The sequence below is a fragment of the Osmia lignaria genome, chromosome 8, assembly GCF_051020975.1.
Source record: "Osmia lignaria lignaria isolate PbOS001 chromosome 8, iyOsmLign1, whole genome shotgun sequence".
NCBI lineage: Eukaryota > Metazoa > Arthropoda > Insecta > Hymenoptera > Megachilidae > Osmia > Osmia lignaria.
The window spans coordinates 3,861,356-3,888,561 of NC_135039.1; positions in this window are offsets into that span (position 1 = coordinate 3,861,356).

Consider the following 27,206-nt stretch of genomic DNA (forward strand, 5'->3'; position numbering starts at 1 on the left):
AGATGAATGAAGATAAATATTGAAAAAAGGAAAAGTTAATGGAAATAGATGATTAAATAAATTCATTTTAACGTTTTTTGTCGGATTTTGCTCAAATTTAGATATGTTGTACTTTTTACTGATATATAAACGTATCTCGAATAAGTCGAAGGTACTTTGGAATATTTTTTATAATTATAGGAATGTAAACTACAGGACATGAATAATTTCAAGAATGGAATAAGAAAAAAATTGTTTCAGTCTAAAAAATAAATTTTCAGTTCTACGCTCGCTTCGCTCCAAAAAACCTCTTCTCGGGAATCCTTTCTTCGAAAATCTGTAACAAATTTTTTAAACAAAACAAACAAATATAGTATGGCGTCGCGTAACTCACGAGATCGTATGATCCGCGAGTACAATTGCTATTTCATGCAATTGTGAACCACGAACAGAGTCAGTGGTACTGCACTTTACAGTGCAGTGCGACGCCGGACAGTAACAGCATTTTTTATTACTGTCCGCATAAGACCTTTTTTGAATTTTCATAGGTCACTATTTTAAAATGTGTATACCGGCGTCGAACAACTCACGAGATCGTATGATCCGCGAGTACAATTGCTATTTGGTGCAATTGTGAACCACCAACAGAATCAGTGGTACTGTACTTTACAGTGCAGTGCGACGCCGGACAGTAGCAATATTCCTGCTACTTTCTGAGAGAGACCTTTTGCGCTTTTGTAAGCTTGCTCTCTCCTCTGTTATAAATTGAGGCTCCCGAATGGGCATTCCTCTATTGTACCGGCTATCTATTAATTCCGGTAACATGCATAATAAATAAAATTGAATTAATTTTGGCTCCATATTGTTTTGCCAAAAGTTATCGTCTCTATCGACTCTAATGTACTTTAACCCTTTTCGGGTCCAAATACAAAATAAGCAATATTTTCTATCTGTGACATGTAATTGTCCTTGTACTTGGTAGTAATAGTAGTGGTTCCTGTTCAATGCATTTCCTTCTGCGTCTGCAAATATACGCCGAATAACTGCAACACTTTTGATTGCCTCCTCCGGCAATAAATTCTCCGCCGTTTTCGGACATTTGATTACCACAATGCCCTCTTCGTCTATAAGTCCATCTGGCGAAGCTCCTAAGAACGGGATGGCACTATCAATAAATAATCCACATTCTTTAATTTCCACACCAATGCACACACTTAGTTCTTCACGTGCGAATTTTTCGCATTCCTGTCCGTATTGTACTGCAGGTGCACTAATCAGTCGTGGATACACTAACGACTTCACTGAATTTCCACAGAGCGTGCCAATTCGACGACGGCATATTCGTCCGAAATTAGACGCCGTCAATAATTTAGATTTGTAATTCAACCATCTCGGATTTTTCGCTTGACCGATGGTTTCTTCTTCAATGGCATCTCTTCTATTTTGCCAATTCTGTAACATTTCCATATGTTTTTTTTGCTCTAATTCATAAATATTGCTAGCCATATCCGGCTTTTCAGCGTTTGGTCCGTAATTGGAATCCTTTTCAGAACGGAATTGTTTCCGCGCGTTTCTCACACCAATAAATAAAACTTTCTTCGTGTGATATCCAATTATAACGCCGACTCCAGACGCGGAATCGTACATTCCAGTCCGGTATGATCGTTTCATCCAGCTTCCATCGGCCACAACGGGGATGTGAGGGATTCCACATCCGGAAACAATATCGCCTCTTTCAATGGCCAAGCGTTTTTCTTCCTCTGCCGCTGTTACCATTTCTTCTTCTGCAGCAACAATAAATGTTTTCACTATTTTATCGTGATGTTTTCTAAATTCTTTCTTCGACATGGAGGGTATGTTCATCGCTGCAAGAAACTCCTCCATTTAGGCATAACTGCTTCCATTCACAATTGTTCCAGCAACGGCACACTGGTTTGTTTCCATGTGATTGCTTTCGTCAGGTTCACTGTGGATTTCACCTGTATATTTGCACATATCGCATATTACACTGAGGGTGGTCCTCAGGCCCGACCGTTTCATGCCGGTTATTTTAAGGTGTCTAATTCCACAGTCTTCCCTGTTTTTAGCATGGTCACCTATTTTTTTAAATTCGGCAAAGATGTGCTGCATGTCCACGATACTCAAGCCACTTGGTAGACAGAATTGTTCTTCAGGCTCGTTCGTTACAGTTTTCTCTATGATCAATTCTTCATTTTCGGAAGTTGTTCCTTCTATATTTAATCCATCTTCTGTATTCTCCGTTTCTTCAATTTCAAACAATTCTTCCGTCGTTTCTTCTCACATTTCTGTACAATTTGTCGGTTCTGTTTCTTCATCCAATGGCAAGTAAATTTTCTCGGGAGTGTATTTTTGTCCATCGGATGTTGACGGCTCGGAAATATTTTGAAGGGCTAAACGCCGGCTTCTTTCGCGACATGCTCTTTTTTTTGAATATCTTTTTGTACCAATTGGTAATTTTGGCCGACGACTTTTATTTTTTATCAAACACTGATCTTCATACTGATTTCTCATATCTTCAACCATTACAATATTTTCAGTATCACTCATTGTCACTATCCCACAACAATATTCACCTCTCACTTCACTTCACACTTTCAAAGCTTTGAAATAAATTCTATGATGTAATCTATTCCTTGCTTCGAATGCAACTACATATCGTGAAAACTGTCGCGAAGACGTAAAACACAGTACCGAGAAACAGAGGGTACCGTGGTGGGGAGTGCTTCTAAGGACTACGGAAAAAAAAGAACAATGACGTCGATATTTATTATAAAAAAACAGTTTTGAGGTTATATTCATTTATAAGATTATAATTTCAGATTGTAAGGAAAAAATATGGATAGACTTCCGTATAGGGGATCACTCCGATCGGATCGTAAATGGTGTCAATCGATGGATCTCGGTTAACTGAGTCGAATGCAACTGGTTTTAATGTTAGGAGATCACCCGTTAATTAAATAAAGTCAATTAATTATAATCGCCGGCCTACCGTTCCGTATGAGCCAGAGTACTCCGATCGGGTCGTAAATGGTGTCAATCGATAGATCTCGGTTAACAGAGTGGAATGCAACCGTTAATTAAATAAAGTCAATTAAAAATAATCGCCATCTTCGGCACAGTAGAACAACTCCGTAAAAGTTCCGAAGCCGTACTCACATTATATCTCGGAAACTATGCGAAATATGGTAAAATATTTAGAAACCTTTTTTGTAAAAAATTAAATTTGCAACTATTTATGTTCTATAATATTTTTTCATTAGCTGCGTAGTTTTCGAGATATATCAAATTATACCGGAAGTGTAGAAAATAATTTCAATCCATCACTATTCCATCATATTGTCGAACAAGTGGGCGGGGGAGGGGCTCTGCCCCTCCCCCTGCACCCCCCACCCATAAAATATAGCCTAACCTAACCTATTTTGTTTTTAAGTACACCGGAAGTGTAGAAAATAATTTCAATCCGTCACTATTCCATCATATTGTCGAACAAGTGGACGGGGGAGGTGCTATTGAAGAAATTTGATATATCTCGAAAACTACGCAGCTAATGTAATAATGTTATAGAACATAAATAGTTGCAAATTTAATTTTTTACAAAAACGGTCTCTTAATATTTTACCATATTTCGCATAGTTTCTGAGATATAATGTGGGTACGGCTTCGGAACTTGTGCCGAACTACTCTTCCGTCTATTGGAACGCTAGCGCGAATTCAGCAAAAAAAACTTAGCACCGGTTCGCATAGGCAGTATAGGAGCACGAGTTGTTGACAAAACAATTTGTATCTCATCATCAGTCGACTTTGAAACGGTCAAGTAAACGGTCGTGTTCGCTTACTCATTGTAAGAATAATTTGCATCATGGCACAAAACGAACGCACATACAATCTCCGTTTGCTCGCTAAAGAGCTTGATAACGTCTCAAATGCAGATAAACGGCAGTGGGCAGCTGAAAAAGGGCTCATCACGCTAAAAAAGAAATGCCCACGCCACCGTACTCTGATGGTGGTGATAGACCATCACGGTGTCGGTAGTTTTTATTGTAGGAAATGCAATAAAAAGATATCTATTGCCAAAGGCACGTGGTTTGAGGGAGCAAAGGTGCCCATGGAAAAAGCGATTGCCCTGTCGTACTGTTTTGCCCGAGATTTTACGGCAGCGCAAACTGTTATTGAAACGTCGGATAGCGAAGGGAACACTTCATCGGAAACGATAGCTGACTGGCGCCAATATTGTCGCGAGGTAATTGCGGATGCAATAGAACGCAACTACCTCCAGGAGGGCAAAATAGGCGGACAAGGTAAGTCTCCTTCCAACATATTTCAAACCTAACTGATCTTTGAATACAGGTAAAATCGTGGAGATCGACGAGGCGAAGGTAGGCGTCCGAAAATACAATCGGGGACGCGTAGTTCCCGGACATTGGGTTTTAGGGATGATCGAGCGTGGCGATCAGGCCAAGTACAGAATAAAGGTGATCCCGGACAACAGGCGCGACGCTGACACGCTGCTCCCTATTATTCAAGAGTACGTGGCCCCGGGAACCACCATTATGACGGACGACTGGCGTGCCTACCGCCAACTTGCGAATATTGGTGAGGGTTATGAGCACCATGTAGTTGTGCATGCTCATAACTTCGTCGCACCAGGTAAGTAAGTAAGTAAACTAGTACATTCATATGTAGATGCTCAGCTTTCTTTTGTAAAGATAATCCAGATATCCACACCCAAAATATTGAATGTTCGTGGCGCTTCCTCAAGCAACATTTAAATAAAAGCGGCATTCGTGAGGAGCTCTTCGCTGAGCGCCTCCTTGAATTTCTCTGGCGCCGCAACTGCCAAATACGCGGTATCGATACATTTGAAGACCTCCTACGTGCTATAAGATTCTCATTTCCCGTATAATTTGTCTATTTTTTTGTATATATGTTTATTTCTTTATCTTTTGACTCTATCTTTATTTCTATATCTTTTGTATATATGTTTATGTCTATATCTTTTATATTATCTTTATTTCTATATCTATTGTATTATCTTTATTTTTATATCTTTTGTATTATCTTTATTTCTATATGTTTTGTATATCTTTCTTTGTATTTTTCTTTCTTTATATATATATATTTTTCATTTCATTTATTATCATTGAATAAATATTAAGGCAAACATGCACATTGTCGTCATTTACATCAAATCTAAATCTAACCTAACTTAACTCATCTGAAGATCCGGTAAAGTGTATTCAGATGGCGTTCCCCTTTAACGCTTTTTTGCATTTTTGATAAGTAAGAAAAACGATTTTAATTTTTATAAGGACTCGAAATTTAGGGCGGGGAAGTGGCTCCGCCCCTCCCCCTGCACCCCCACCCCATAAAATCTAGGCTAACCTAACCACTTCTATTGCGAGCCGACTTCCGGTCCAAGTTGATTGTATGTCTTAAGTTCCAATTTTGCATACACCTGACCTAAATTTGTACCCCGGAACCGCTACTGCCTAGCGTTCCAACAAACGGAAGAGTAGTCCTACTATGCCGAAGACGGCGATTATTTTTAATTGATTTTATTTAATTAACGGATGATCTCCTAATATTAAAACCTGTTGCATTCGACTCTGTTAACCGAGATCTATCGATTGACACCATTTACGACCCGATCGGAGTACTCTGGCCCATACGGAAAGGTAGGCCGGCGATTATAATTAATTGACTTTATTTAATTAACGGGTGATCTCCTAACATTAAAACCAGTTGCATTCGACTCAGTTAACCGAGATCTATCGATTGACACCATTTACGATCCGATCGGAGTGATCCCCTATATGGAAGGGTAGCCAAAAATATAACATGAAAATAAAAATTCAATCTGTACAATTGCAAATTAGAAATTAGGAAAGGGTCTATTTTATAAGTCAGTGACCACGGTCCTGATCCCCACCACCACGCGAGTGCTTTCAGCATCCATGACAAGAGACAGTCGAGATCCAACATGTCTGAGACTAAGGTGCGTATAATCGGCAAGTAGAATATTATATCAATGTTACGTTATTTGTATATAAATTACTTTATTCACAGATGGATGTAGAAAAAGAAGAAGAAAGGAAAGTTCCAGAAGTAATAGAAAACACAGAAAAGAAAGAAGGAGAAAGTGAAAAAAAAACCTCGAAGGAGGAGGTTAACAAGGAAGAGGAGGAAAAGGTGTCCGTATCAGAAGTAAGTAAAAACGTGATTTTTCTATGTAATAAATGTCGCACAATTAGATTCACGTGAAACGGAAATCATTTCCACAATAGTAACAAATGAATTTCCACGATTATTTTTTGTTCTTTAATAATGTTACAATTCTAATAAAATTTATTATATTTCAGATTAAAAAAATTGTTAAAAAACTGATATATGGAGGACGCTGTGGCGGCCGGCACGGAGGAAGAGGTGGGCGATGGGGCGGCCGTCGTGGCGGGAGAGGAGGACGTCGGGGCGGCGGAAGAGGCGGCGATCGCCGTGTGATTTTTAATATTTTTTAATCATTTTATTTTTTAATAAATATTTTATATTTTTAATTCTTTCATTTATTACTATAATAAACAATGTAAATTATTACATATCTGCTTATTTCTTTTTCCCTTTGTACCGAATCTTCGGCGAATGTTCGCGATGAACCCGCGGGCGAGAATATTCGCGAAAGTCAAAAGCGATGTTCCGTGCGACAAAACACAGTCCGTCTCGCCAAGCCATCGGTATCGTCAGCTTGCTTTCTCACTCGCACTTGCACGCATTACGCCGTCCGCGCGATCAGCTGTCACCGGCGAGCATCGGCCGCTGATCCTTTGTTTTGTATTTATAGACGCGTTTGGGGTTGGTGTAACTGTAATGTATAAGTGTAGTGTAAGAGTTAGTCAATAAATTAGTTTGAAGAGAAACTGTTGACATTATTAATGTCCTGTAGTTTTCATTCCTATAAGTTTTATAGTCGCGTACGTTATGTGTATTATTTCTTTCTTGCTGTCTCTCTTTCGTTCGGGCTGTCCTTTTGTATGCCCGGCAGGAATCAAAATCTCGTCAGTAAATGATAGATACATAAATAGGAATACAAACAGCACATTTATATCGCCTTCTATGTCTTTTCGCATATAGAATATGCGAAATATTAAAAAATGTGCAAGTGTTATAATTCATTTATCTGGCATATCTCTGTAATTTCATTGATAAAAAAAGATGATTATACATATGAATAAAAAAGATTTATGGTTGCACACATTAATATATGTATTGTTTTATTCTCGGACTTCTTTCTCGGCTCGAGCCGATTCATTGTGTTGATAGTTACAATTGTAACAGGTGTGAACAGCGTGACAGAAGTCTAATACGTTGCGGCAACTATGCCTTACTTGTGGCTATATTCACGTAGCCGTTTGTGATGGGAAATTAGAATTTACATTTATCGACTGATTTCTGTTTTTATCGACCCTGATGATAACGTGGTCAAATATACCATCAATGCCTCTGACGGAAAATCAGTGAACTATTCTTCCGTCTATTTGACGTCTGATGCGTGCAAATCGTAAATTTCGTTTTACGTCTTCCAGAAGTGATAAATTGTGAAAAATCGAATTTCAGTGACATTGTGCTAGTTTAAGGAAGGGTGGTCTGGTGTGCTATGGGTGAAAAAACCATTAAATCGCCCAATATTTGCTAAAATGCAGCCGAACGCAGCATTCGGCAGCCATGTTGTTTGCTTACAACATCGTCTGTCTCAATCTTACAGTGTCGAAAATATCATTTTTCTCAACGTATGGTGTTTATTAGCGTTCAAACGGACCAGACCACCCTGTGGTGAAGTCCACCCGTGGGTGCTGTACCCGCGAAAATTTCATTTATGCAATTATCGAGATAAAAAACGAAACTCACGCATGGCATATACGTGCATGCTTTCCGTTGATTGTGTGAGTGCACGAATACAGGTCATGGCACAAGGAGTCTGTGCCCTTAAGTACGTCCCACGAGTGAAGAGTGTTAATCGTGGTTGTTGTCTCTGCGGCTGTATATGTAGAATAATCACGGATGAGGCTTTGCGCGGGTTGCAAGGAATAGAAGTTTTCGTGTATTTGGACGATATAGTCGTTTACGCGAAAGATTTAGATCAACACGGTAAAAAGGTTCGACGTCTATTTACACGCCTAGCCGATGCCGGTTTAACGTTGCAACCCGATAAATGCGAATTTCTTAAGACCGAAGTCGCATATTTAGGACGTGTGATCAGCAAGCGTGGAGTCCGTCCTGATCCTAAAAAGATCGTTGCTGTTAAGAATTTTCCGCGGTCAAAGAACGCGAAAAACATTAGACAATTCTTAGGTTTGGCGGGTTATTATAGACGTTTTATTGAAAATTTTGCGGAAAAGTCAAAACCTCTCTCAGATTTGCTGAAAAAGAATGTTCCTTCCGTTTGGGGGAAAGAGCAGAAAAAGAGTTTCGCCGCGTTACGAAGAGCACTGTGTCGTGCACCGATTTTACAATATCCAAATTTCGATAAGTCGTTTACATTAACTACCGATGCTTCAGATTTTGCAATAAGAGCCGTTTTGAGTCAGGAGAAAGATGGACATGATTTGCCGGTAGCATACCTTTCTCGCACGTTAACTAAACCGGAACGGAACTATTTTACGACCGAAAAGGAATGTTTAGCCGTTTTATATGTGGTATTGCATTTTCGACCATATTTGTACGGTAGAAAATTCAAATTAGTCAGTGACCATGAGCCGTTAAGGTGGATAAATTCGATTCAGGATCCCGGTCAACGTTTAGTACGTTGGAGATTGAAATTACGGGATTACGAATATGATTTCGCGCACAATCCGGGGAAATTTAACACTAACGCTGATGCCCTGTCGCGAAACCCAATTGTTATCGACGAACTGAACACCTCAGACGACTTCTCGCTAGATTCATCTTCTGATGAGAAACAGCCTGCGAGCCCGATCGGCTTGGAAAAATCCCCTCAGGCTGTTCCCCGTATGGAGAAGCGTGATCCGCCTCCGGTTATTAAAACGATTAAGAGATTCCTACGTACGAGCACGCTTGTCAAATCAAACAATGCGCGTCGTGCTGCGAAGCCCAAGGTCGTTTTGCCGGTTACGGATACACCCGAAACGTCCGGTTCCGAATTGGCGCCTGCGATTGTCAAACGCAAGGTAGGAAGTCCGTTAGGATTGAAAACAAAACCGAGACCTCCACCTACTCACGATCCAGAAGCCATCTCCACTCGAACTCGAGTTAGATCTTCAGACAAACCAACTTCTCAACCTTTATCTACTACGCCCCTTTTATTACCAAAACCTGCAATCATGATCACGTCAAATACTTCAACAGACATAACTGCAGACAGTAACACTTCCGATACTGATTCAGATGCGTCCGAACCACCGATCTTCGTTCGTCGTAGGAGCGTCCTACCGAGCCTGGGGTCATGTCCGCGAGCACTGGGAATACCCCAGACCTCTGGACTCGAGCCGGACCTCGCCGATGTCGACTCCGATAAAGAACTTTTTAAAACACCCTATTCGGATAGCGACCACGAATTTTTCGATTTTTCCCCTGAGGAAGGAGGATTAGAGCAAACGCAAGTCGCTAGGAACTTAAACACGGAAACTGACGTTGACGACTTACACAAACATCTAGACGACTTGACGCAACGGACGCGTGACGTTACAGAAGACACCATAGTATACAGACCTCAACACCAATCACAATTACCTGCTACTCCTCCATCTTTACCACCCATAGCTTTATCTACACCACGAAATAAGACAGTTTTAGAACCAAATCCTCAGGTACAGAATGAAAACGCATTAACACCGACCGACGTGGTACCACATCTTTCGCGAACGTATCCATAGATTCGGAGGATCTATATTCGGATCCGCCTCAAAAGATAGAAGTTCCGAAAACGGTAACTTTCGCGTCGGAATACTTGAGCTATTATAGAGACAATTATGTGCATTTTCTTACCAGTGATTTACGATTGACACCGGTTAATGAGCTACTCGTTGATATCGGTGTAATAGATCTAGAAACGTTGCGAAAATCAAATTTAAAACCAGGAAATATTATCGTGACGGACCGCGGTAAAAATAAAATCTTCAGCGTCGTAATAGGAAAGAACTTCAACGGCGAATTGACAATCGCAAAATTAGAATCGGTTTACGGAAACTCAAGCAAAAGTTGTCCGAGTTGGATTTAGATTCTTTCCGGATCTCGCGATTTGATGATTTTACCGATACGTTACCGCGGGACGCTACGTCACCCGGGTTGTTGAGAAAGATTTTCAAAGACGTCAACGTAAAGGTCACCCTTTGTTACGGTCGCGTGCAACTACCACCTAGCGAAATTAGAACTGAAATTATCGCAGAAATGCACGGGAGCCTCGTGGGAGGACACAAAGGCGTGACGAAGACATATCAACGGATACGCGAACGATTTTTCTGGCCGAATATGCGTAGTCAGATAGAAGACTACATTCGTGGATGCACAAGTTGTCAGACGCGGAAGATATCGAGACATAAAACGCGCGAACCTATGGTTATCACGGATACACCCGTGGAACCCTTTGCGAAGGTAGCAATGGACACCGTCCGACCTCTTCCAATTACACCTGATGGAAACAGGCATATATTAACGATGCAAGACAGTCTCTCGAAATTCTGCATAGCAGTTCCGGTTCCAAATATTAAGGCGGAAACAATAGCTCACGCGTTGGTAACGCATCTCGTTTTACAATTCGGTACTCCTAAGGTTATTCTGTCGGATAGAGGTACCAGTTTCTTAAATAAAATCTTTTCTACCATGGCAAAGATGTTTGGTATCCAACATGTTACTACATCCGGTTATCGCCCGCAAACTAACGGTGTCCTAGAACGTAGCCATGCCGTATTCGTTGATTACATTACGCATTATCTTGGAGATTTCGACGATTGGGACAGACAAGTTTCCTTCGCGATTTTCGCGTACAACACCTCCGTGCACGAGGGTACAAAATTTACCCCGTTCGAATTAATTTACGGGAAACGTGCGCGATGCCCTACAGCATTTTCCGCTAACGACGATCTTCCGACTTATGACGGTTACATACGAATCTCAACGATCGTTTGAACGAAATGCAGGAGATTGCGGGAAATAATCTGAATCGAGCGAAAATCAGGTCGAAGTCGTATTATGATGCGAGAGCGCGTCCATTTAAAGGTAAAATAGGAGACATGGCATACGTCCTGTTTGGGCCAAGGGTAGGGAAGTTTGGCAAACGGTATCACGGTCCCTACGAAATAACAGAGATCACGCCGAAGCATAACGTCGTACTGAAAGATGAAATGCGAACCTCTTTTCCAGGCACATAGATAAACTACAATTCTGGAAGACAGGAAAGACTTGATTACAATGCACAGTCGGCCTTTTTACTCGCGAATTAGAACCAGATGATTCGACAAAGAGGCAACCGAGATTCTGTGGAAGGGTTGACTGGCGCATTGCGTTTCTTTGTATATTTTCTTTGCAGGAACGGTTCACGCGACGAACACACCAGCGTTTATTGAATTTCTATGTTTAAATTTCGCGATCATTATCCATGTATTTTACACACCCAGATCTAACAATGATTACTGTTGGCGAAATTCCCCATGTCTACGCAGAACGACGAAGTTGGCAACGAAAATACTTCGTTGGTGCGCCGTTACCGATAGCGGCAGCACCTCTCGGACCCACTTTATCCACGCGGTCCCCTCTCCAAGCGGAACCGGTACGATCGACGCCATGATCGATTCTTGTCCTTCTTGTACGATCGCTTGACGTGATAACACGTATATCGCAGTCTACGCTATTTTGTGCAAGATACTCAGTTTTCGGCCCACGCGACGTTCAATATTTCAGCCCGCGCTTTAACAGTCTTTATTACTCTTCAGACGTCGCAATCATTGTAGTGATTAAGATTATATATTTTCGCGTGTTCGTGTACATATCTCTTGCATTGTAAATACTCTTTTCTTTGTGTAAAATACATTATTGTGACTGTTACGCAGGCGTGTTTATTTCCGTCCTCGCAGACCACGCACAAGCGCAAACAACTACCTACAACGTCCGGAAGGAGAACAATGAAGGACAAAGGATATTCGTGGCCAATTTGGCTCCGTTCACCCGGAACAAAACCTTGCTGGAGGTGTTTGACGAATTCCAGCCCCAACACGCGGCTATCATCCGGAAACCGACAGGGACGATCAGCTTTTTGACCTTCCCAACGGCAGCACAGGCAAGCGACGCTCTCGCTTGGGCTAAGAAAACGGGCCCGACTCTCCACAAGCGCAAGCTTTCAGTCAAGAAGGCTGACTCTTGGCATGAGTCCAATCTAATTCGACCGAGACCTCGCGTCGATCCGTTCCCGGGTTTGCAGCGGACCTATTCGCCTACACTGCCGATCGAGATAATAACTAGGATTGCCAGGCTTCTTCGATTCAGCGATCGGGCAAGAATGGAGGGAGTTTGCCATGCCTGGAGGCAAGGTGCCCTTGCCTCATCTTCTACGATCCAGTAGCTCGATTCCAACAACTGGCGGTGGCCGGACGGTTGGGAGGGAAAGAGAATCAGCACTGGGCCGTGCAACGCATGGGTCCGTACGTCAGGAGCCTGCTGTTGGACGACAACAACGTGACCGGCAGACTTCGGCCCCAAGTCCTCTCGATCGCTGTCCGCGGGTGCCCGTTTCTAATGAGCGTAAACCTAACTGGCGCGACCATTCGCCCTCCTGCGATCCGCGACTTAACGCCTTCCGCCGCGAACCTATGCGAACTTTGGGTAGGTAAGTGTCACGGACACCTAGACACGGAGCTAGAAAGGTTATTCGCGGTAGCGTCCCAACTCACCACCTTCGCGGCTACGGGAACTGAATTCCAGGGCAAATCGATGCCCTGAATATCGCGATCGCTCAAGGTATTACGACTCCGAAACTGCGCAGCGCTTTTGCCTGAATCCGTGGCTGCCACATTGGCGTCGTTGCGGTGTCCCACCGACCTGGAGTTATCACAGTGCCAGGCCTTGACCACCGTAGAACCACTTCAGGCTGTGATGGGGAACGAACTGATCCATACTACCTTGGAAGAGCTGAGGATACAAGGCATAAGCTTCGACCCGGTCTATGTAGATGCCTTATGTAGAAGTGAATGCGAGGCCGGCAGACGAAGGGGCAACCCTGGCGACGGTGTTTCGCAATCTACGAGTCCTTGAGCTACGATTCTGCGGGTGGGTGGCTAACTTGCTAATTATACATATTGGACAGCACCTCAAGAGACTGGAACACCTGGACTTGTCCGGTTGTTCAAACATCCGCGGCCAGTTTGCCTTAGAGCCGTTGGAAACCCTCACGATGCTCCGCCAAATTCATTTGGTGAACCTCCACCCGAGCGTCGGGATCCAAACACTGGCGTCAATACCAACCCTGGAGGAGATACAATGCCGAGACTCGGCAGGGATTACTGGCGAAGAGGTATGTCAGGTAGTCCGCGGATGCCCAGGATTAACGAGGCTAAACATAGAAGGCTGCTAGGGAATCACCCAGCAAACTGTGAACGGAGTCACCGACATCGTCCGCCGAGAAGGTAGAGCCGCGGTACTGTGCCTCTGGGTGGGTGAGACATTGGGATGATTGCCTAGCCGAAACTGCGTAGTTCGGAAACATAGAAGGTCGAAACCGTTAAGGGAGAGGTATCATAAACATCCTTCACCGCGCGGTTAAGCAGTGCGACGCACTTGGAAATTTCCCAGCTAACCGCGTCGTACAAAGAAAATTTTTATTCTACCCTGCTAGCGAGATACCTCTCCTATCTGCAAAGCATGCGTCAGCCGACCTTTCCACAAGGAATGAATGCAATTAAGAACGAAAGCGATTGGTATGAAACGGAATAAAACTGTTTGAATGATTATGGAATGCGAAGGTTTGCGTGACAACCACTGTAGTTTGAAATTTGTCGCCCGATGTTCAAGAACGATCGAGACAAAGGTCGACCAAGGCAATAAACATCGCCAACGAACTACTGCTACACGTTAAACGTAGAACGTTTCGAATATACGTAAATCGTTAAAAATTAATGTACGTGGAACTAATGTCAACTAAATACAACACGCATATATCCGCGATTCGACGATGATTATAAAACACCGATTGCCGTTTTACGCAAACCGCCAAAACACGAATAAGAACGGAATAATTCACAGTATTCAATTAATAGTCATTCAATATAGTAATTTAAACAGCTATCATAATTAAACCTTTTTCGATACCGGAAATATTAGCTAGGAGAGCCTCTTTGATTAGCGAATTCGAATAAAATCAAGTCGTAATAGATTTCGTATATTCCAGAAGCTTTAGAATTGCGACGCATGGAATTCGCGTAGCGTTAGAGGGGTAGAAAGAAATAGACAACGTTAGATGAAGGCAGAAAGAAAGGTCAAGAAGGGATGAGAAACTAGGAAGAACGGCTAACTAACCCAATACGCACGAGATTTCCCCTCCGACACGTACCCTGATTTGCCAAATGATGTCCCCACTTTGGGCCCATGATCGCGGGTCGAACCCTGAGACACGATCGCTTGACTGACAAGGGAACATCGGGAACTGATACACTCCGATTTTGATGAAACTTTGCATAAATATTTATTAGACCTATTTATGAAGATAACTGTAATTCGTTGGTGCCCGTTTTTCACTTTGAGGGAGATATCAACCCTTTTATCCGATCCGCCCTTTCTATATACAGTAAAACCTGGATAAATGCAACGAAAGAATGCTTGGATAAATGCAACATCGCTATCCCCTCCACTTGGGGGGATCCCCCTAGGCGAACCGAGCCGCTCGACGAGGAAACCGTGTAATATGATCCGACCGTAATATCGGTGTGACTAATACTAATTGAACGATAAAACTTTTTTATTTTTAACTTTTTCTTAATGAAACTTTTACTAATGCATTTGTGAGATTTTTCTTATTAAAATGACACCAAACACGATATAGTTTGAATTATATTTATAAACAATAGTAATAGAATAAACAACATAGAATTGACACCACGACTGAATATAAATGATGTCGGCTGAATACAAAAGATGTGGACGGACACAGAATCGGCATGTCGGCTGAATACAAAACATGTGTACGGACACAGTATCGGCATGTCGGCTGAATACAAAACATGTGTACGGACGCAGAATCGACACCTCGCTTGGATAAATGCAACATTAAATGCCCAGAATCGACACCTCGCTTGGATAAATGCAACATTAAATGCCCAGAATCGACTCCTTGCCTGGATAAATGAAACCTTTGAAACCAGAGCCGACACCGCGACTGGTTTTGATTTCGATCTCTGTTGCTTTTCGCCAACCTTTAACATCAATTTTAGCAAGTAATTATAATTGAAACTATATCGTGTTTGGTACCATTTGAATCAGAAAAATTTCACCAATGTGTTAGTAAAAGTTTTAATAAAAAAAAGTCAAAAATAAAAAAGTTTTATAGTTGAATTAGTATTAGTCACACCGATACGTTTCGGCTCTTTCCTTTCATCATCGGACCTCTCTCTTTCCGCCACTGTCTGTCCCTTTCTACGTTCACGCTTGGCTGGTCGTCGCGTGTAACCCGAGATTCGACACCTCGCTTGGATAAAAAATTGGATAAAAAAAATTTACACACAGCTTTATAGACCTCAAGAAACGGTATAACTTTTATTTAAACTGTTTTTTTATATCTTTTGTTGTTTACGATTTATAAGCACGTATATAGAAAGGGCGGTTCGGATAAAAGGGTTGATATCTCCCTCAAAGTGAAAAACGGGCACCAACGAATTACAGTTATCTTCATAAACAGGTCTAATAAATATTTATGCAAAGTTTCATCAAAATCGGAGTGTATCAGTCCCCGATGTTCCCTTGTGAGGCAAATCACTCTTCGGCGAAAAATCGTGAGGTACGTAACGGGGAGCCCGTGTTCGCGTCGAGCAATAGTTTTCGCGTAAAAATTGTAGTGATTAGCTGACCGGCAAAGTCCTTGAAAAAGGCAGAGTGCTGGGAGATTGCGATTCTCGTTTTCCGCGTTAAAGACTCTTACGAATACGTAAAAATTTCATACTTTTCAATATGCTATCTTTTCTCTTTCAAGTTTTAAATCGCCGTTAATTAATATTTTTCTTTTTCCGCGTCGCGTCGTTTTGTAATCAGTTTTCGTATCGTCTCGTAACCGTAACACCGTGAAAAGGCCAATTGCGAACGCGTAGTGCAAGGGAAAGTTTCTCATCTTTTCTTCGCCTTCCAGATTTCTAGACAACACCAGCGACTACTAAGCAAATTCAAATATCTTATCGTATATTATCTAACATCGAGCTTGGTAAGTTGTCCATTTCATTCTATTCAATATGACGAATCTGGGTTTAGTGAGGCAAAACGGGCGATCTACGGAACCGCGTGTTCTGGAAAATTTCCCACTGGATCGTTCCGTTCAACACTGCGGTTTAAGGTATCGAAAACATTAATACTTCTAATAAAAATTCCGATCGCATTCAAAGGAGACGGCCCCACGAAACCGTGGTTTTGGTAGTATCCCCCTGGGACCGTTCTCTCTTTTCGCGTACTAATTGTTCACCGAACATCGTCGCTCGAATTATCTCGAATCATCCCGATACCGAAAAATAACGAATCTTGTCGAATCAAAAATTTAATTAATCAAAAATCAAATAGTTCACTTGTTACCGGTATCATATCCTCAATTCAATAGATCTCATTTTTATATAACTTTATACTTTTCCTGCTATTATATATATATTCATTTATTTCTTTTGTATTTCAAGCAGCTCGTACTTCCTGTTAACTAAACCATTTTATTGTTATGCTTATTTTTTCGAAATTATACTTTTTGTTGGACATAACCAGTATCTATTTCATTTGCGTTTCAAACACACTTCCTTCCTTCACGTTCACGCCTACCATCTTCGCACAAATTCATACGAGGAGCCCATATGGGACCAGAGCATTGACGAACTCAATTAATCTACAGATTCAGTGATCTAACATCGTCATAAGCGATTAGGACTGGTGGCAGCACTAATACCGTTCTCAACTGCATATTAACCACTCAGAAAGTAATAGAAATAATAATATAACTATATATTTCTCTTTTCTGTTTTTTTATTTTGTACGTCGCGCGCCGTATTTCGCTCGAGACGTATCAAGATATACTAAGAATTTAAAAAAAGATTTTAAGTAAAAGTTGTAGATCTCATCGAAATACATATTTTATGTTCTATTTATTTTTCTTCTACGACTGATAATTTTTGAGAAAGTCATTGATGTAGTATGATGTCTAACGCCCCACCGCTTGACTGTAGGCTCTCCCCACTACATGTTATCGCATTCACCGCTGCGACTAAAGCGCCGTTAGAAATGGTGTTCGGGATTAAGCGCGCATCAATTTAAAATAGGTAAAGTTATGCCAGACGCCGAAAACACCTCGGCGTTGTCATCGCGCTAACGATTATAAAAACCGCGACGCGGCGACGATCGGCCTACTCTTTCGCTTTTCACGACGAAAACAAGTTATTACAAAGATTTTGACCACGCAACTAATTCGCTCCACGTACTTCGACTGAAAGTACCAAGTTAAAAACAGTTCGCCTTTACGAATTAAAGTCCTTTCAGTGTCAAGTGTCTAAACACCCTTTTTTGTTTATTAAATCATCTCACGTACATTAAAAGTGTTTCTAAACGTTATTAAACTCCTTCCATCCTTATTAAAATTACCGGTATTTTGCCCAGAGAAAAAATTTATTCTCTGCGCGCAACAAATGGTGTTTCGCTGTCTCGCTGCTTTACTGTTTCGCTGTTTTGCTGTTTCACTATCTTGCTTTTTAAGCAATTTGTGCGGATAGCATAGCGAGTATTAGAGCCCCTGCAAACTGCAGACTTTCTATCGGCCGATAGTTTGGCCAGGTTCTTAATCAGTATGAAGATGTATGCAAGTGCGCATATTACAACGATTCGGTATCGGCCGATAAATAAGTTTGATGGGCTACACGATTGCATTCAAACTAAACTACCCATTTCTTTCCACCCTGTTTCTTCTTTCACCAACCCGAGTATTTAGTTGGCCCAGTGTGCGCGTCAACCGGCCAATCCGACCAAACTATCGGCCGATAGAAAGTCTGCAGTCTGCGGGGGCTCTTAGGGTTATTTATTACAGATTCGGTTAGGTTAGGATACACCAATATCCCGGCCGCCCCTGGGCGGCCGGCTACGCAGGCAATTTTCAACATTATTGAAATTAATTAATTTCGATTTTAAGCTCACCCGTTATATGGTCGGTAGCCAGGCCAGAAATAGTAGAAAAGCGATGGTCACTTGCGGACGAACACACAACCGCGGATGTATATTCGTACGTCCAAGTGAAATTCAAGTTCATCGCAATTTTCAACCCCTATATCTCCGCCCCCTTAAGACTTAGATACCTGGAATCACCATATTTGTGATCCTCATCCTCCAAGCTATCCGACTATATATATACTAAATTGGAGCCCAGATTGAATCCAAATATAAATGTAGAGTATCACGATATATACCTATAAAAAGTTAATTTGAGTCATAACAGTAAAAATAATAACTTTCTTTGTAGAGCTCATTAAGTGCTTTAGTTTTTGTTTGAAACTTTTTCCTCAAAAATCAATATTTTTGGAGATATACAATAATAACGTTTCAAACTTTGAAGGGGTGTGGGGGGCAAACGAGGCTTTGTCGCCAAAAATCCTCTTAGGGATTTTATTCTCGAATCAGGTATAAGCTTTGGTAAAAATCTCATCCAAATCGGGGGTGACCCTTTTTCGGAAGTCCATCCAAAACTTGACACAGGATGTTACATAGAGATCAGGATTATACTAAGGTTGCGTTCGCTTTGGGCGCTCACGTGCTGAAGTGACCGTAAACGTTTACAGATCGTTGTAAGCAATTTATAACCATAAAAATGGCGTCCAATATAGTAGTGATGCTGCAAGATTCGGAATACACAATAAGTGTAACCGTAGAAGAGGCGGAACTAATTAAAACTGGCAAGTTTATTATTTTATTTGTATTATTAATTGAATTATTTGAGGTTATCAGCACAATAATGGGTTAACCAACATTTTTGTATTGCGCAACGTAAATCAACAAAATGCTGAATGTAAAAACATGTTTTTATGTGTGAATGTTCTTGGAAAGTTGCTTAGCCCACTGTTGAATTATTAGTTAGGTCATTTATGACAATATGCATGATTACAGTTTGCAAATAAAAAGAATGAAAAATTTTGTTATAAATTGTTCTCTTTTTCTACTTTAATAGTTAGTCTATACCTTCTCTCGGTTTGAATTTCTTTCAATCTCTTTTTCATTCTCAGATGCTGGTTTTGCAGCTATGAAACTGCATAAAGCGATGGAAATGTCTTACGTAAATGAAAATGAAATGTGTTATGTGAATGAAAATGAAAATGAAATGTCTTATGTAAATGAAAATGAAATGTCTTCGGGTATGCTTACTAATACTATGCTTATCTCACTTTTTATTTTTAATAAAGTAACATACTGTATTACACAGTGTGTTATTACACGGTGTGTGTTTCTGAAAAGCACCTATTTATGTAGCCATCTGTACTGCCAAACTCTTGCACTGTGTCTGCCAGTAATATATTATTTGGTACATGGCATATGTTAAGTTGTATCAGCTCTGAATGCAATTACTTTTATCGAGTTCTTTTCAACTTTTATTATTTTTGTAACGCGTTACTTTTTAATTGTGATATATCCATATAAATTTTTCATTTATTTATTAATATCATATTATTCAAATTAAGATGGTCCTGGTGACGTAGCAGAGAACAGAGGAATTTTACAAGAAATAGATGAAAATATATCACAAGATGTTGGAGATATATTTTTAATATCTGATTATTGATAGGATTGATTTGTATCCGACTTCGAAAAGGAGGAGGATACTCAATTCGATCAGTATTTTTTTTTCCCCGCTGGCTTTGTTCGCCGATTACTCCGAGATGGATGGACCACCCGGAACGAAACCTTTTGCATCTTCTAAAGTATGTATTCCGATTGGTCCCGTTAAACAAACATTTTATATTTTTTCGTTCCGAACCGTTTTTATTGCAAAAAAACGTACTATTTCATGTACGTTCGGCGTATGTTCACCGATTACTCCGAGACGGATGGACCAATCGGAGCGAAACAAAAATAAAAATAATGCCAAGTAGTTTAGGCACTATATGGTACATATTTTGTGAATTTTCTAAAAAAGTAATGGATATCATGCAAAACCAGCCAAATATTGAGTTATATATATTTTTCAAAATATTTGTACTTGGCGTTTGGCTGCCTCGTTGCGATTCAACAAAATTTGTTGTACGTTATTCCAAACCTGTGAATACATTATCGACTTTATATAGCATTAAACAACTATTTATAGTAATTAACTTTATACTAGGCCGCCATCCGCTTCGTGGCTGACGTACTGGAGCGAAGCGATTGATTTGCAGTAAATGTAACTTTAACAGAGTTGGGACACAATATAGCAATTAAAATTAGTGTTTAACAAAACAAAACAACCCGAGTTTTAATTTACGGAACACGAATTCAAAGCTCGCGTGATAGCGTAATTCCGATTTCTCCCATAGATTTCTCTCTTTTCGTCCTTATATAAAAAGATTTTGATCTAAATAAGGGTCCATTGGAAAGAAGAAGGTTCAATGCAGGACGGACTGGTCACCGTTTGAGTCACAAAACTCTTTCAGTGACCTAAAAAATACTTGGAATCTGCGGATGTATTTTGCCGATTTTTATTCTACTTTAGACACTCATATTATTACATATCAACAGAATCTCGTTCAACCATGATCAGACCGCCCAGCATTGGACCTTCCTCTTTCGAACGAACCCTCACCTAGCCCCAAATCTTCTCTTATAAGGACGAAAAGTGTATTCCCGTAAACCCCTTTTTAGGCCCATTTTTGCCGGTAATGTCACTTCGCTGCATTACCTGTGTCTACCCCCTTCACATGGGTATCGGTTTCTGTGACCATTCCTCAAGGACACACCACCGATCTCTGATTTTATTCTATATAAACACTCATAGTGACCACTGTGATCAGCTTGCAAAGAATGATCAAAATTGATAATCCAGTTTTTGAGTTAAAAACTCACAAAAAATCCCTATCAGTCGTTTAATAGAGTAGCTTCGCTTCAATAAAGTCGATAATGTATTCAGAGGTTTGGAATAACGTACAACAAATTTTGTTGAATCGCAACGAGGCAGCCAAACGCCAAGTACAAATATTTTGAAATATATATAACTCAATATTTGGCTGGTTTTGCATGATATCCATTACTTTTTTAGAAAATTCACAAAATATGTACCACATAGTGCCTGAACTACTTGGCGCTACCTTTTTTTTACATGTAATGTACTTTTTGTAGGATATCACGACGTTTTCAGGGCCACACTGAAATGCATTGTGTATTATGTAGTGCAAAGAGGTGCTCCGCTCATATTGCCTAAACTACTTGTATATTCGCGAACGAACTGCTACCGTGCACTGGATAATTTACGCACATTAGTGAAATTTACGGCAACAGGACAGTGTCGTTCGTTGACATAAAGAAACAAAGTACAGTGATGCTTGGGTAAATTTGACCGTAAGAGAATAGATGTAATAACGAGAGGAAGTGAAATAGACGGTATAGATATACGTCGAGCAACGACTGTCGAACTACGGCACTTCAAAGGGATGCCATGAGTAAAACAAATGAGCATCCAGTAAAGAAAATTTCATTCGTAATAATTTTCATCTAACCTCAATCAAAATTGCACCAACAGATTGCTCGGAATTTTCCAATTAAAATACGTCCGAACACGACATAAATCGGTTTAATCTTACTTTAATTGGCTATTAATGGTTGATGGTAATTTTACACTGTATATGTAATTTCTCAGCAATACTCCTGAAATTATAGCAAGCAACGAAAAGAGGTCGTGGTTACCGAAAGTATTTTAGATGTGTAGTACTAAGATGATCTTGCGTTATGATACGCGTGTAAAGTAAATAGACAGACTTCATTATTTCCATAAGGTATGATGAGAGTTGGGTATTGTTTCAAATAATCTTGTAATAATATGTGGTGTAAATTAACATTTACATTATTTAGAGTAAAATAAATTATTACTGCTCTTCTGTTCCCATGAAATAAAGAAGATTACTTGTAAAGATCATAATTTCTAAGTAAGTGAAGAAAATATTTTATTCAAAATAATTTGAAGAAGTGTTGTCATTTCTGTTGCAGTTTTAATGATCACCCAGCATCGTTAAGGGCACAGACTCCTTGTGTCATGACCTGTATTCGTGCACTCACACAATCAACGGAAAGCATGCACGTATACGCCATGTGTGAGAGAGACACTCGATTTCGTAGATTCCATTTTTCGTCTCGATAATTGCATAAATGAAATTTTCGCGGGTACAGCACACACGGGTAGACTTCGCTACAGGTCGGTCTGGTCCGCTTGAACGATAATAAACATCATACGTTGAGAAAAATGGAATTTTGGAAACTGTACGATTGAGACAGACGCTGTTGTAAGCAAACAACATGGCTGCCGAATGCTGCGTTCGGCTACATTTTAGCGAATATTGGACGATTTAATCGTTTTTTCACTGATAACAGAGCAGACCAACTTTCCTTGAACTAGCACAATATCACTGAAATTCGATTTTTCACAATTTATCACTTATGGAAGACGTAAAATGGAATCTACGATTTGCACGCATCAGACGTCAAATAGACATAAGAATAGTTCAGTGATTCTCCGTCAGAGGCATTGATGGTATATTTGACCACGTTATCATCAGGGTCGATAAAAACACAGATCAGTCGATAAATGTAAATTCTAATTTGACACCACAAATGGCTACGCGAATATAGCCACAAGTATGGCATAGTTGCCGCAACGTATTAAGACTTCTGTCACGCTGTTGCCACATCTGTTACAATTGCAACAGGCTCGAGCCGATTTTGATTCCTGCCAGACATAGAAAAGAATAGGGCGCTCGAGAGAGAAAGAGGTTCGAGAATGAAACAATACATGTACTAATGTGTGCAACCATCAAACTTTTTTATTCATATTTATAATCATGTTTTTTTCATCAATTAAATTACAGATAGAATACTTGAAATGGTATGCCAGAAAAATGAATTATAAAACTTGCACCATATACAGTGAAAACTCGATAAATGTACATAATTATTGCAGGTCCACTCCGCAACTGTTATGGAATAGGAGAATCATTTTTCAAATTTGATTGCCTAGTCAGTAAACACTGATTAGAAAGAGTCAGTAGCTAAAGACGAAAGAGGGACTAAAACCGGGATTTATTGCCTTCATTTAAATGCCCCGTGTCAATGTGACCATACTAATGCACAGAATAAAGTTTTTTATTTTGTACTTTTTGTTAATAAAAATTTCACTATCATGTGGAGAAGATTTTTCTGATTAAAATGAAGCTAAACACAATATAAATCGGTCAACATTTAATAGCATAATATTGGGTTAAATGTTGTGCTTGTGAGTCTTTCTCTCTTTGTTTATCTTTCTTGCGCTATCCTTTTCTATGTTCGGAAACATCAAAGAACGGCGGATTCGTGGTGCTGGTAGGGGTAGAATGAAAGAAATAATACACATAACGTAAGTACGCGGCCATAAGACTTATAGGAATGAAAACTACCTGACATAATAATTTCAAGAAGGGAATAAGAAATAAAGAAATGAATAATGAATTTTAATATAATTCTGTCACACTTAGACTGGGACACCCTGTATATGCAGGTACAATTATATTAAAATTCATTATTATATTTCAAATGAAAAAGATTTCAATAACACGTGGCTGGAGTGGCTGTCATGGGAATCGACGATATAGACGGCGCGGAGAAAGAAGAGGCATTGTTTATATTTATTGATTATATTTCAATCGATAAATATTGTATATTATAGATCAATTTACATGTCTTTATTTTTCATTCCTTTCCTGAAATTATTAATGCCATATAGTTTTTATTCCTATAAGCCTTATAGTCGCGTACGTTATGTGTATTACAGAGTCTCATCGAATCTGTCGTAGCGTGTGACTATATTTACGCCGATCGGCCCTACGTTGTTTGATTCATGATACTCCTTCTCTTTCTCTCGCGCTGTCCTTTTCTATGTCCGCCAGGAATCAAAATCTCGCTCGGCTCGAGCAAATTCATTTTGCTAGATGGTCACAGATGCGGCAACACCGCGATATAACCCTCAAATGATGTGATTTGGCAACTATGCCACCTCACTTTCGTTTCTTATTCTGCATAATGACGTTAGATGTCACACCGTCAAATGTCGAATTTCTCAATTATGTGTTTTCACGATTGCCCGATTCTTTCCAATGGCGCTTACATCGATTCGGAGGAGGCCTCGAAGGAGTCTGTGCCCTTAAACACATATGTAGATACATAGGCGACCGATGTACTACCGTTTTGAATTTTGTACGCGTCGCCTTGACACGGCTGATACCGCGCGCCGTCGCAATACTATCTTAAGGGGGTAGACACGGCACGTGACCTCTCCGATTCGGGACGTCGGTATTACAGCAGTTTTTTCGTTGGGCCTAGTGGAGCCACTTGCGTGGTCTGGTACGAACTTGAAAGGTTTAATTCTCAGCTAGCGTGCGCGCAACACGATCTAGGAAGGCAACAGCGCCTCAAGCATTTTTACAAACACATTCAAACGCTCATCTCGCCAGAGGCATCGCGACGATCCGCCTGAAGAACGAAAGCGAAACATTGGCGCGTGGTTAGAGTGAGATGTAGGCTGATCATGCTGTCCTTCTGTCAACCTAAATGATAGAATTGTCCCGCTCCGATAAATTCTGACTGACTGAACGCGTGGATTTTATATAGCGCACCGTAGCACCCCTCGCTGCTGAAAAATATATGCCTACTCTGAAGAACCGAAGGAACGTGCAATCTGAGAAACTTTTTAGAAAAAGTTATTAACTTCTTTAAATAAATGTTTCTTAATTAATAAAAATATACAGGATACGTCATGCAATTTCTGACGGGTTATATCTTGCATTTGATAAGAGATAGGAAAAAGCTGTTTATGTAAAAGTTCAATGGTATGATAATGTCTATTTTTCTGTGATTTCATCTTCTCCGTGAATGCAACGATGCACTCAAAAATGCAAATCCACTTTTTATTAAAATGGAATTGCATCAATTTTTACTTGTGTCAACTCCTTGAAACATTTTGCATAAAAAAGTACTAAGTATGGTACTATTAGAACTAATAAATGGAGGGACCTGGCATATATTCAGCCGAGATGTCAAATCTCGAATTAGATGCGACGACCAGCCAAGCGTGAACGTAGAAAGGGACAGACAGTGGAGGAGAGAGAGAGCGGTCTAATGATCAAAGGAAAGAGCCGAAACGTATCGGTGTAACTAATACTAATTCAATTATAAAACTTTTTTATTTTTGACTTTTTTTTACTGAAACTTTTACTAGCGCATTGGTAAAATTTTTCTGATTAAAATGATACCAAACACGATATAGTTTGAATGGGGTGAGGTTTGTTATGGGGCGCTGTGGAAAATCCAGGCGGGCGGCAGTCAAATCTTAGCGAAAGGGGACAATCTCAACATTCAGAATGAGAGAAGGACAGCATGACTGTAGTGCGTCTCACTCAGCGTTCGGGCGATGTTGCCTTTTTCGTTTGCCTTCGTAGCACAGTTCGAGTGACGTAATCAAGCTAACGCTTGATTCTGACTACGATTCCAAATCGGCAGCCTTTCTACTTAAACGCCACCTTATAACTACTAGCTGAACTAAATTTGTCACGTGACTTGCTCTGTAGTATCCAGATAATGGCGGAACTCGTCTTTGGGAATGCTTTTACGGGAATCGGTTATTCGTCCTTATACGAGAAGATCTTGATCTGAATAAGGGCTCATTTGAAAGAGGAAGGTTCAATGCAGGGCGGTCAACTCACCGTTTGAGTCACAAAACACTTTTAGTGGCCTAAAAATGCTTCCAATTTGCAACTGCATTTTGTCGATTTTTTCTTCTACTTTCGACACTGATATTATTAAATATGCACATAATCTCGTTAAACCATGAGTTGACCGCCCTGCATTGGACCTTCCTCTTTCGAATGAGCCCTTACCCAGCCCTATGTGTTCTCATATAAGGACAAATAACCGATTCCCGTAAACCCATTAATAGGCCCGTTTTTGCCGGTAATGTCACCTCGCTGCATTACCCGTGTCTACCCCCTTAACGTGTAACAGTATCGTACGCCATGATGTTGAACCAACGCGAATATCAGTAACGGTGCATGTGCGTAACATAACCCACAGCGCTAACAGCGCCTCTAGCAGCAAAAATGTGTAATCTACGCTGACGTAAGCATGACGTAGGTTCTAATGAAACTAATCGAAATTTATCGATGAAAAAACAATTAATATCTCATAAATAAATGCACCGATTGGGGTGTTATTGCACTCAAAAGAAAGAGAAAGACAAACCGAAGCAGATTGTGTTATTGGAATGATGTTCAGTTGCGTACTTTCTCTGCAACAGCAATTATTTTTTGCATAACGCTCAAAACGCTCTGCTTCGGGATAATATACTCGGTAGGGTCTCGCTGTCGTCGGCGGACCAGCCTTCGGCCTAAACTACTTGGCGTGGAGACTCTGCCGAGTCTCCTGATTTTGTAGAGTGTAACTCCCTGTTGGTTCCTACACTATCGATACTCATTATCGACTGCTGATTTATGGCATGATGATTCACCGTATGCAGCGCCGTTTTTAAAACAAAAGAAGACGGCTTCCTCTCGGCACGCGTCTCTCCGCTAATGCGAGTTCCGTAGAAACCAGGAATTCGTGCGAGTCAGATCTCGCGATTATAATAGCGCAAGTTTTCTGGGTTTACAATAAAGGTATGCCAAGATTACGACAGTGAAGTAATTTCCCATCCTGCACACCCCACACTCCCCATTGGTCCCGTAGAAAAATATTTTGAATTTTTTCGTTCCTAACGTCTCTTATTTCTTAAGGGCACAGACTCCTTA